Source organism: Typopeltis vanoorti, chromosome 10 (genome assembly GCF_054136105.1).
Source record: "Typopeltis vanoorti isolate ZY-2024b chromosome 10, IOZ_Tvanoo_1.0, whole genome shotgun sequence".
Taxonomy (NCBI): Eukaryota; Metazoa; Arthropoda; class Arachnida; order Uropygi; family Thelyphonidae; genus Typopeltis; species Typopeltis vanoorti.
The window spans coordinates 30,859,633-30,872,451 of NC_143558.1; the positions used below are offsets into that span (position 1 = coordinate 30,859,633).

Consider the following 12,819-nt stretch of genomic DNA (forward strand, 5'->3'; position numbering starts at 1 on the left):
CCGGATGGAGTCCAGTAGCTAACAGTCGTAGAATATGTGGTCAACAGTCTATTGAAGGTGTGGACTTCAAATGCATGATGGCGATTCCAGGATATGGAATCTGTGTAAGTAGTGTCTTAGTTTTCCATGTCCCGTTAGTAGCTGTTTAAACCTGGAGAAATGGCGTGTCTTTTTAGCCAGAGTCTGTTTCTGATGCTTGTAAAGAATTATTTTGTTGTTGATCTGTTTTTTGATGTCTTCCATTATTCCCACAAGTCTACAGTTTTCTCCTCTGCAAGTGTTTTTATAGCAGATTTTGAGTACTTTTAGTAACTTGTTTCTAGCCATTCGTTTCTAGCTGCTTCTTTAGCCAGCTGATTCGCTCTCTCGTTTCCTGCTACCCAAGTATGCGCATTTACCTAGCAGAACTTGATTTCCCATCCCTGTAGAGTGAGATTCCGAACCAGATTTCTTGTCTGTTCTATTAATGCTATATGGTTGTTTTGCTTTCTTCTGCCGTCTATAGTGCTTTTACTGTTACTGTAAATTGCTGCTGTCTTTTGATGAAAGGTGTTTACTTACATATCTCCGAGTTCTAAAACTCGGAGATATGTAAGTGACTGAACTATAGCAAGTTGTTCTGCTTGGTTGTTGGAACAGAGAGGATGCAGCCTAGAGCAGCGTTCTTGTATAACGGGCTGTCTGTTAAATGCAATGAAAGAACAACCGACGTCCCCTTCGAGTTTGCTTCCGTCAGTGTATATTTGAAAATCGTCGCTTTCGGAGCTTGCCTTCTCCTTAATATATGTTCTCTTTGCTGGGTGAGGACACCTACTGTAGTGAAGTGGGGGTTCGTAGTAATTTGGACCGGAAGTGACGTCATACAAGAGATAATTCTTGTGTTTTCAGGCAGATCGGTGTTAGAGCTGCAATAACGCAAGCTGCCTCGAAAGATATTGTCCTGTATCCTTTAATTCTACGTATGACTATAAGGCATTGAACTCTGTTTAGTTTTTGTCGATTTATCTTTGATTTTAGTGTATGTTTCCAGGCAGGTGCAGCATAATATATCAGTGGTAGTATAGCACTGGTATATATTGTTTTCAGCGCTCGTTGACCTGATCCCTACTTAATCCTTGCCGACTTAGCTAGGAGGTTTACTACTTGTAAGCTTTTTTCGGCAACATATCAGATGCGCTTTTTGAAGGTAAATTTTTCATCTATTATCACTCCTATTTATTTTAACTCACTGGCTACCTCGAGAACTTCTCCTTTTAGGAAGATCGTTACAGGTTGTTTTGATTTTTTGCGTGAGATGTGGTGCACTTTAGACTTGGTGCTATTGAAGGTAACTTTTATCTCGCGTGCCCACTCAGCAATTTTAAAGCGTTCTTCGTTGGCCGTTACTTCTAACTGTAAGCCGTCGCGTCCCCGAATCATTATCATCACATCATCGGCGAATTCTATGACTTTTGTTTCAGTAATGAAAGGAAGTCTTAAAAGCGAGTCGTACTGGATGTTCCAGAAACCTGGCCCACAGCAGGAACCTTGCGGGCAGCCTCGTTTGACTTCTTTCGCTACAGTTGTGGTTTTTAATGTCCATGTTGCTCTTCTGTCTGTAAAATAATTTTTTGAAAGGTACTGGCCACCACGCAGCATCGAAAGCGCCTTGTACGTCGAGTGAGATCAGTATTTTTTTTTTTTTTTTTTTGCCGTAGACTGTCTTCTGTGAACTCTTTTGCGTCTTTCTCCATAATCTCCATAATTGCGTCTACTGTGCTGGATTGAGGTCTAAATGCGTATTGATTGCTGCTTAATAGGTTTCTTGAGTAGACATAATGCATTATTCGGTTAATCAGAAGATTTTCTAGCACCTTACCAGCAACGTTTATGAGACTGTTTGGCCTGTATTTGTTAATTTCGTCGGATGTTTCTTTTCCTGATTTTATTATGGATATAATTTTAGAACGTTTCCATTTTAAAGGAAATCGCCCTCTTTTTAGGCATTCGTTGTAAACTGTTGTTATGAATTCGAGGAATTCGACAAACGCTCTTAATAGTATATAGCTGGTTATTCCGTCCTCTCCAGGAGTTTTACTTGGATCTATTGATCTTAATACTGACTCGATTTATTTAGTTGTAAATAAGTCGTCGTTAGGAGTATCTATGTCTCTTTTCATTCTTTGGCTGTAAGTTTTGTGGATTTCTTGGTCTGTTGATTCATCGTCATCAGGAATAAACTTGTTGATCATAATAGCTGCAGTTTCTGCTAAGTTTTTTATGCAGGTGCCGTCTGTTTTCTTGATGGTTGATAATGTAGATGTCTTATTCTTGCTTGCTGCTAATTTATATATGCAATTCCAAGGATTCGATATGGTTGAAACTGTACAAAATTTTTTCCATGATTCTGTTTTTGCGTTTGTGATTTTGGACTGATAGCTGTATTCGGCTTTATAGTAGTTCTGTCTTCTACTCTCTTTCTTAAATCTTGGTTATTGTATGTTCTTTTCTATAGTCGTCTGAGTGAGTTGACACGTTTTCTTAGGACTGTTAGTTCGTCGTTCCAACAAGGTACTGATTTTCTTCCATCGATGTTTAGCTTCTTGGTTGTTCTGAGTGCTTGGTCACTGGATTTTATCAGACCCGATGAAAGTGCAGAAGCAAGGATCTATATCGATTTGTGCTGATGCCCAGATGGCTACATTGCACATTACAATAAAATATACAATTGGATCTCACAATACAGTATGCAGGGTGTGACAGTTGAATTCTGGAATGGCCTCATGCTATCATACATATGGTGAGCCAGACAGAACCGTGTGTGTGTGTGTGTGTGTGTGTGTGTGTGTGTGTGTGTGTTCGAGAGAGAGAGGGAAGTTTTCGTGGTACATATTAGATCCTCTGATATAGGTGAGTGGTTTGAATGTCACGTCCAAATTTATAAGGTATGATTAGGTATTTTCATCTGAGGGTGGGTTAGCCAGTATTACAGAGAGGTGAAAGAGTTTTTCTTCTCGGAAATTAGGATTTTTTATACCCTTCAAAACAGAGAAAGCAGCCGAAGAACAAACGCAGTTAACAGTCATAATCCATTGTTCTCGTAGTAGCCTTAGCTGTTTCGGCCGTAATCCGAAATAACAACAACAACAGACACACCCAACCTTATATACACAGGTGCACACACAACACGTTCAATTCAACAGAGGTATTCAAGGAAGCTTATTGGAATGCACAAAGCACTGTACCGTGTCATTGATGAGATGTGTTTCCCAAGAGCGTCCAGTTATCCTTTTTTTAACTTCCATGTCATGCATAGGCAAGAGGATAAGTAGAAAGGAGGAATCTGGTGATTTGAACTAAATGAATAAACTGGCGATTCAGTGTTTTATTGCTTTTGTTCAATTCAACAATAAAATATTGGAAGGAGGATTATTTATAGCAGCCCCGAAACGATCATATTTTCATTATTTATACCAAATACCAGGTATTTAAATTCGTGGGATTAATTACGAGAAACACAGATATACGATGAGATGTATCATAAAGAAACATCTGTGATCGCTAAAGCAATCCTTATTAGCAGAGGCGGAAGAAGTAGGTGTACATGGGAAAATTAAAAGAGAACCATAAAAACGATATAGATATTATTACGCATTTTGATGCTCAATTGGAACAGTTTCTACTATTTTTAAAAGAAGATAAAGACAAATTTAATACTGCCACACAAGTATATCAGGCTGCATGAGAAATGTTTACTTTTCCAAAGGAAGAACAATTTTTAGAGGCTTCGTAAATTTTACCGGTAGGGTCCCCAGCCGGCTTAATTTGCCCCTACCTATTAGTACTTAACTTACTGATCAACTTTCTTGTAATTGTCAGTTTATGGCAATTCAGTGATAAGTAATTTTAAATGATTTCTGTAAACAACGGAACAGTTAAGTTGAAAAACCTTTAAGAAAAGTAACAGGACTTACAAAGTAATTTAATGAAGAAATTCTATACTCAGGAAACATTTTAAAGAAATAGAAATGTCTAAAGTGGGAGACACTGGAAAATATAATGTAAAGGAATAAGCAGGAAGTTTTTTTTCTTTTTTATAACCAGATAAAACGAATAAAAACAGATGATTTTTAAATAATACTTTTTAAATAACGTGCTTTAGACTATGACGTTTTCTACATTTATGCGAAGTTTGGAAGCTTTGAATACATTTAAGTTCATATCATGAGTTCATTTTTGCCAAACTAAAAGAAATGCTGTGAGAGAAAAATGGCAACTAGAAAGGTGGATGCATACATTTACGATGATGTAAAGCAAACTTCATTTCTCTCCCCCTCAGAAGAATAGTTTTTGAGTTGAAGTATTTGTTAATGTTGGAATAAAAGTCGCAACTTTGCTCTTCAACAATTGAAATATTAAAAAAGCTGTTTTCCAAAAAGATTTATCTCCGAGTTTATGTGTGTATGCAGTGGCGGCCCGTACATAAGCACTGCGACACTACAGCACCGCCAAGAAAAAAATGAAAAAATTAAATTTTGTTTGTGTTTATAAATGATAATAATGCTTACAACATTATATAAATGCAGTACAACATGTTAAAGGTTGCAGCTTATGTTTTGACATTGACTGAATAGTTAATAATTGGAATTGTTCGATTAACGCTTTAGATTACGAAACATATGCACTGCGATCTAACGCCGATAGTTCGCGCTTGTCATTGCACGTTACGTCATTCCCAACTGTAACTGCTCACGCGGCGGTGTATTTTTAATATGCTTACGCACCTTATTTCTGGGATATATGAAACGTTTATTATTGGTGCGTGTGCGTAGTGAACTATTTTTTGTAAATCTTATTTTATTTTGTTAAAATAACATATAATTATTTATTTATTATAGATACAAAGCTGAATTATGACGAGTGTCACTGTTGAAAATATGAAAAGAAATATTTTTTCAATTATCGTTAAGAAACAAATGCACTGCGATCTTCATTTGCTGGCGTTGCACGTTACGTCATTAGATACACTGCCCAAGCGGCAGTGTATCTTATGCCTGCGCTCGTTATTTCTGTGAGATATGAAACGTTTATTATTATTATTATTATTATTCCTGACACCTCCAAGGAGTCCGAAGACTCATCGCGGGAAGGATACCTACAACTATCTCAACCACTACATCGAACTTCTACTACGAATCATCTACGAATTATTGGCGCATGTTTGTTTGTTCGTGGTGAACTATTTTTTTGTAAATCTTATTTTTATTTTATTTTGTTAAAATAACATATAATTATTTATTTATTATAGATACAAGGCTGAATTATGACGAATTATGAAAATATGAAAAGAATTATATTTTCAGTTGCACTGCGATCTAATTCGTTTGCACTTGTAATTGCTATTGATACGAAACTTTTATTATTGGTGTTTGTTCGTTGTAGGATGAAATATTTTTAATAAAGCAAATTTTTAATATGTAAATTTATTTATTAATAAATTCGTTTCTGATTAAGAAAAAACGTTTTTTTTTTTTGTATATGCAGCATCCCCACTTAAAATTTTCACCGGCCACCGCTGTGTGTGTGTGTGTGTGTGTGTGTGTGTGTGTGTGTGTGTGTGTGTGTGTGTGTGTGTGTGTGTGTGTGTGTGTGTGTGTGTGTGTGTGTGAGAGAGAGAGAGAGAGAGAGAGAGAGAGAGAGAGAGAGAGAGAGAGAGAGAGAGAGAGAGAGAGAGAATTACCGAAAACATAATAACTGATGAGAATTCCACAACTCTAAATCCATAATCCAGTTTAAAATGTCTAAACTGCAGATTACAGAATAGCACATAACATAAGCAAAGAATGTAAAAGTATATTTCTGAAAATAAAACATTTTTCATTAAAATATGTGATCACGTTAATTTAGACAAGGGTGCACTTCCCACACTTAGTAAGATAGTTTCTAATACAGTGGAGAGACTGCTAAAAATTATATCAGGATTGTGGGAAATACTGATTATGAAACAGATTGAGAATTCGTAGACTACAGATTAGCAAACAGGAGAAAGAAGGATGATGTGATTAAGACTTACAGACTTCTTAAAGGATTATATAGAATTTCAGTAGATGGAATTTTTCATTTTATGGAGGCTGGGGAAAGGATAAGAGGGCATCCTTGGAAGTTGAGAATGAATGCTGCCAAGAAGGGGATGAGGACTAAATTTTTCTCTCATAGAGTAGTGGGTGATTGAAATAGATTGCCATTGGATGTTGTCTGTGCAAGTAGCGTGAATGCATTCAAGAACAGATATAACAGCTGGTGCGAATAGTATGGGCTCCCTTGATGAGTTCCTAACATGCAAAGTGATCAAAATTAAAGTGTCCCTGTTTAAGGCCTTGTTGAGCGCCATCCAAGGACTCAAATGCTGCAAAACTTTGTAAACACCGAATACGTGAAATTTGAGATATCACACAACTCGTAATGTACCAGGATGGTTTTAAAAGATGGAAATGGTATTTTTCACTTTATTTTTATTGTTAATACCATCCACAATGATAGCACTAACTTTGCACCAGTGTGCTTTGCTCATGAAACTCCTACTTAAACAATTGCAATGCTGTTGCTGCTCTCTGCGAAATTCATTGCCTGAAGAAATGTTGACGAGGTCCACTATCTCGATGTGATCCGCGACGAATGATTAGTCCTTTTAAAGAAACGGGATCGTTGGCCGTTAGACCGGGCAGAGGTCACAAACCAATCAGTTCATATCAAGAGAATGAAGTTGCTACTGCCCTTGTGGAGCAGGCCATGAATAATACCATTGATTCTTGCATTGTGCTGGCTGTATCAATAGATACAGATGTGCCTTATACAACTGTCTGGTAAACTGTATGGAAGATTCTCGATTTCTACCCATTCAAGACAACCCTGACACAACAGTTCCTCCTGCAGGACTTTGAAAGTCTGTTGTCATTTGCTTTAACATTCCTTATTCGAGTGGAGTTGGAGACTACGTGGCCGTGGATGATTTTGTGGGAAGATGAGGCTCCCTTTCACCTGCACGGAGCTCTGAATACCACAATTGCCGCGTATGAGCATCGCAAATCTGCATGCAGTCCTACAAATTCCTTTGCATTCACCTAAAATTACTATCTGGGGTGGGTTTACAGCTTCGTTTATCATTGGATCATTCTTCTTCTTTGAGGACATTCGCCAGTCGGTCCTGACCTTCTCAGTTACTGATGAGAGGTTATGGAGATATGATAAACAATTTTGTTGTGCCACAGCTACAGCAGCGATGTACATCTGTGCATGGATTCAGTCATTTTCATGCAGGATGGAGCCCCTCCACGCACAGTCGATCCGTAGAGGAAGCCATTCGAGAACATTTCACGGAATCCAGAGCCATCACCGACGCAATCCTCCGTGCTTTGCGCCTCTTTCACCTCATCTAACCCCTGTAACCTCTGGCTATGGGGAATTGCAATTGCTGAAAGACAGCATGATGCAACATGCATGCAACATCAGTACCGACCAGCTGCGTACTAATGTTGAACATATTGTGCCAAGGATACAACTTGTGGCATACCGGGAAAGGCAGCACATTGAACAATGGAGCCCGAGATGAATAATGGAAGTGAATAAACATGTATTATTTATGCTTGTGTCGCATTTCTCCTTACACACACAGAATAATTATTACACCTACATCGTACAGATGTAGTAATTTTTCATATAGTGGATTTTGGAACTATTTTTTTCCCTCACATATATCGCGTCGGCAATGATGCACAATGTATTGCATTTAATTTTGATCATCCTGTGCGTATATATAATCATTGAAGAAATTTAATAACTAAAAGCCGAGGGATAACAAATAAGAAAAACTATTGATTTGCGCAGACTAATTTAGTCTTCTTGAAATACAAATATGAAAAGAGAAATACAAAAAATAAACATCACAACGACACTATAAATTAAGTTGCATTCCTAATTCGATGGTCTCTTTCTTTTCTACACCATCCACTAAAAGCATCGCCTTTTTTTTAATATAAATCAAGTGGATATTAGTTCCAGCATTATTTCAAAGTCGAATGCACAAACTATGAAAATTTCGTAAGGTACGAGTAGTTTCATGAGGTAAATTGACCAGACTTACGGGAATGCATTCCCCGGCATTCACTTGTTGCCTTTAGTGTGGACCATATACTCGTAGAAGACATAGTATATGGTCCACAGGACATATGGTCCACTTGTGTGGCATAGGAGTCGCACTAGCGTCTATATTCGCGTTTTATTGGTTCGTTTTTCATAAGGTTTCACTGACCTGACAGCTGTTTCGGACTGGTTGGTTCTCCTCAGAGATCAGGTAGAAACCTTAAGAGAGCAAAAACTCTTGTTCAGTACTAAGGAGCTTGACAGTTAGATAGATGTATTTTTCGTATGTCTTCTATATCGTCCATACTAAATGCATAAATACCGGGGAATGTATTCCCGTAAGTTCTCTGGTCAATTTATCGTACAAAACTTTCATAGTTTCTGCATTTGGCTTTGAAATAATGCTGGATCTAATATCCACTTGAATTATGTAGTTTACACCTCTAAAGTGAAGCCTTTTGGCTCTTTATTTTAGTAATTACTTTTACGCACTGAACGCGAGTTCGCTTATGAAAGCAAACTCGGGTCGATTTTCAAGTTCCTTAGTACTGAATGAGAGTTTATGCTCTCTTAAGGCTTCTTCCAAGTCTGGCTGGCTGGCAGCTGAGGGGAGCTTAAGATTTCGGGGGATTTGTCTTCAGAGAGCAATTGTCTCGGGGGGAAGTGTTTTCCGGAGTGGTCCATTTGGATGCTTTGTCGGGGGAAGCTTTTCCCTGGAATATGAGCGTTTCTGCTCAGTGGTAGGGCGAGCTTGTCACTGAGTTGGACAGTCCTTCAGTGAGGAGGATCTAAAAATGAGGAGATTCCCCAGTGATCTGAGGGATCTCCTCATTTTTAGAGAGGACGTTTACTTAAATTGGCTCCCACTGAGGGGGGGGAGGTTAAGATTTCTGGGGGGGTTGCCTTGAGAGAGAGAGCAATTTGAGTTTCTGGGGAGAACGTTTGTTTGCAGGCGTGATCCATGTGGAGTCTTGTCAGTGGATGCGTTTCTCTGGAATATGAGCAGTTCTACTCAGTGGTAGAGCGAGCCTGTCAGTGAGTGGAACAAACGCTGAGTTGGACGATCCTTCAGTCAGTCGATTAGAGTGGTGTGGGGGTCGCTAATTTTTAGAGAGATAGGCTCCTGCTGAGGGTGACTTTAGATTTATGGGTGTTTTGCTTTGGGAAAGCAATTTGAGTCTCTGGGAGTTAGATGTTTTAGGGGGCCATGTTGGCGAATGCTTTTCCCTTGGAATATGAGCAGTTGTACTCAGGGGTAGGGTGAGACTGTCACTGAGTGCAACCAACGCTGTGTTGGACGATCTTTCGGTCACTCGTTTAGAGTGGTCTGTGGGATCGCCTAAATTTTAGAAAGGTCCTTTACTTAAACAGTGGTCTGGCTCCAGTGATGATGGGGGGGGGGGGGTAAGATTTCCAAAGGTTTTTCCTTGAGAGAGCAATTTGAGTCACTGGGAGTTGGTAATTTCCATAGTGGCCTCTATCGGGGCCATGGCGGTGAATGCTTTTCCCCTGGAATAAGAGCGGTGCTGCTCACTGGTAGGGTGAACCTGTGATTGGGCCAACGCTCAGTTGGACAATCCTTCGGTCACTCTTTTAGAATGGTCTGTGGGATCGCCTAATTTTTAAAGAGGTGCTTTACTTAAACAGTACCTGATCACTGAGGAGAACCAATCATTTCGAAACAGCTGTCAGGTCAGTGAAGGCTTATCAAAACGGACCAATAAAAGGTGAATATATAGTCCATACTAAAGGCAGCTCGTGAATCCCGGCAGTTGTATTCCGGTACGCTCTATGGTCAATTTACTTCACGAAACTTTCATAGTTTCTGCATTCGGCTTTGAAATAATGCTGAATCTAGTATCCACTTGATTTATATAAATTAAGTGGATATTAGATCCAGCTATAAAAAAAAAAAGTCATCGTACGGCAGATGGAGCCATTCGTCATTAACTATGTGAAGCTGAAAATAACATGATTTAACATGATGAAGCCTATTGGCTCTTTATGTTAAATGATTAACACCTTTGCAGGGAAACTTGGCCTTGGAGCTGACGTGATGCAAATCGTGGTATATGCTTCAAATAATAATACTAATAAGTAAAATAAAATAAATCCGTAATGCCTTTCATTCATTAATGAATCATTAATTTCCTATAGCTATTGATCATATGATTCTTCCATACCCTGTGATTACAATATAAAAAGCGACAGGGGAAATTAAATTGAAACATACAAATTGACCTGAGATTTCAGATCGTTTTGAATTTTCAAATAAATTACAGAGCTGAGGAGGAATCATTAACATGGTTGATGAATATCACCCCTTTTCAATAAAAATGAAGGGTGTTCATTTTTATTGACAAAACCTGAAACTATAATAGCAATTACTCTCTCATTGGATGAGAGAATTAATGAAATTTGAATCTAGAATTTGTAAAAAATTGCATTTAGGATCTACATATCTATAAGGATATGGGCATTACATTATGGGATACTAATGCAATTGATGTGAAGTCATTAGTCTCTATATATGAGTTGCCCTGTCATGAAGTTACTTCATGTGCAAACTTTGTTTGCTTACACTTGGGTAAAGAGTGAAACCAAGAATATAATTTCTTGGCATCTTTATTACATGAGGGTGGTATGAAATGTTCTTGGCCTCGACCACAGATAGCAATACTATTGGCAAGATTTTTTTTCTAAGTTGGTACATCTGTCATAAGAATCCATGTGAAATTGCAAGTCATTTTGTCAAGTAGTTTGTTTTATACAGCTGTCTAAAGCAAAAGTGTTGTGTTGTCTGTATCCCTTGAAATGGATAAATTGAGTATCGTGCGGTTATAAAATTCTTTGTAAAAGAAGGTTTCATGCCAAAAGAAATTCATTTGAAGTTCATAAAAGTTTATGAGCACTCTTTCTTCGTTTTCGACAATTAAGAAATGGGCTGATGAGTTTAAACGGGACCATACCAGCCTTGAATTCGATCCACATGAAGGATGTCCAAAAAGTGTAACCACACCAGAAATCATTGATCAAGTGCACAATATGGTATTGGATGACCTGCAACTCAATGTGCATGAAATTGCTGAGACTATAGGCATTTCAAAAGAACATGTACGATATATTTTGCATGAAGAATTGCATATGAAAACGCTTTGTGCAAGATGGGTGCCACGCTTGCTCACAGCAGATCAAAAATGCATGTGCATGAAAATCTCTGAACAGTGCTTGGAGCATTTTAACAAGAATAAAACTGATTTTGTGTATCGATTTATTATTATGGATAAGACTTGGATTCTCCATAACACATCAGAATCCAAACAGCAGTCAAAACAGTAGACAGGAGTCGGTTGTTCAGCACCAAAGAAGACAAAGTCGGTTCATTCAACAGGAAAGGTCATGCCGTTTTGGGATGCTAAAGGCATTTTCTTTATTATTTATCTTGAAAAGAGTAAAACAATAACTGGGAATATTATTCCGATCTTTTAACCAGACTAGACGAAAAAATTTATGCAAAAAGACCCAGTTTGCAGAATTAAAAAATCATCTTTCATCAGGACCACAAAAGGGTTTTGGCAATGGGAGAATTAAGGGATCTGCACTATGAATTGTCTCTCTATGAATTCTCTTAGCAAATATCACCCATCGTTACATCTTTAGACACAAGCCACAGAAAAGTTTGACTAGGTCTGGAATAGAGGCAGCCTACTTACCGAACTACCAGTTTGCAACCATTATCCAACTTTTTGCAATTTGGTGCAAGTCTCTGTTCAGTATATGATGCCAGAGTGCTCCTCTGATGAGTTAGTGGACTCCATGGAGATGCTCATGTAGTAATAATACAACAAATACTACTACTAATAATAATTCTATACTTTCGTCCATACATTTCCTCCTATACATACATGACATTCTCTAACTGACTTCAGATCCTGCCCACTGTTTTGCTGATGTAAGCATACCCTGTTCCTCTTCTTCATTCACAAGGCTATCCTAAGATAAGGACAGCCCTGTGAACTTCAGTGCAATGAAAAACAAAATTTATTTTTTGAAATAAATGACTACAAAATCTTTAAGATTAAAAACATACCGTGAAATTTCAAGAAATTATATATTTTTTTTATTTTTCATGCAGAAAAGGAGAATGTATTAATGATACAAGGAAAGAATTTCCTGGAGTCCATGAAGACAAAGAAATTGAGGAAAGTACCACAACTTTCAATGAAGTTAGTTCTGACAATAATAAAGTAAATGTTACTTCTTTTGCTTATAGAGTGCCACCATGCAGAACATTTATTCTTATATGTATCACAAATTTCCTCATGAAGTGATGGTAAAGATGCTTGCCCTATATAGTTACAAAATGATCATTTTCATGTTAATGTTTATAAAATTGGTCTACTGAAGAAAAATGCAGAAAATTAATTATTTAGTGATACTTTTTTATGCATATGATTTCCATACACATGTATCACAGTTTTCCTCATGAAGCGGTGATGATGCTTCCCTACATTGTTACAAACTATCATTTTCATGCTGGTGTTTATAAAATTGTTATATTAAAGAGAAGTGCATTAATTTCATTGTTTATTGTTATTTTTATGTATCTGATTACGACGCACCCACACACTCATTCTGTAAATACTCCAAAAGAATATTCAGTAAAATTTCCAGAAAAATGTATTTGATATATGAATACAT

The 12,819-nt window shown here is 37.6% G+C and overlaps 1 long non-coding RNA gene across 2 annotated transcripts in view; it reads left to right on the top strand.

The window, feature by feature from the left end:
• Positions 1-12,572, top strand: part of LOC150102304 (uncharacterized) — a 39,365-nt gene extending 26,793 nt beyond the window's left edge. Inside the window, exons 1-2 of one of the 2 annotated variants that reach the window (XR_016548951.1) lie at positions 4,734-4,797; positions 12,254-12,572. This is a non-coding gene — a long non-coding RNA (uncharacterized LOC150102304). Of the gene's footprint in view, positions 1-4,733; positions 4,798-12,253 lie in introns of those variants that run through there. The other variant, XR_016548950.1, reaches the window with a different exon arrangement.
• The last annotated feature ends 247 nt before the right edge of the window (positions 12,573-12,819 follow it).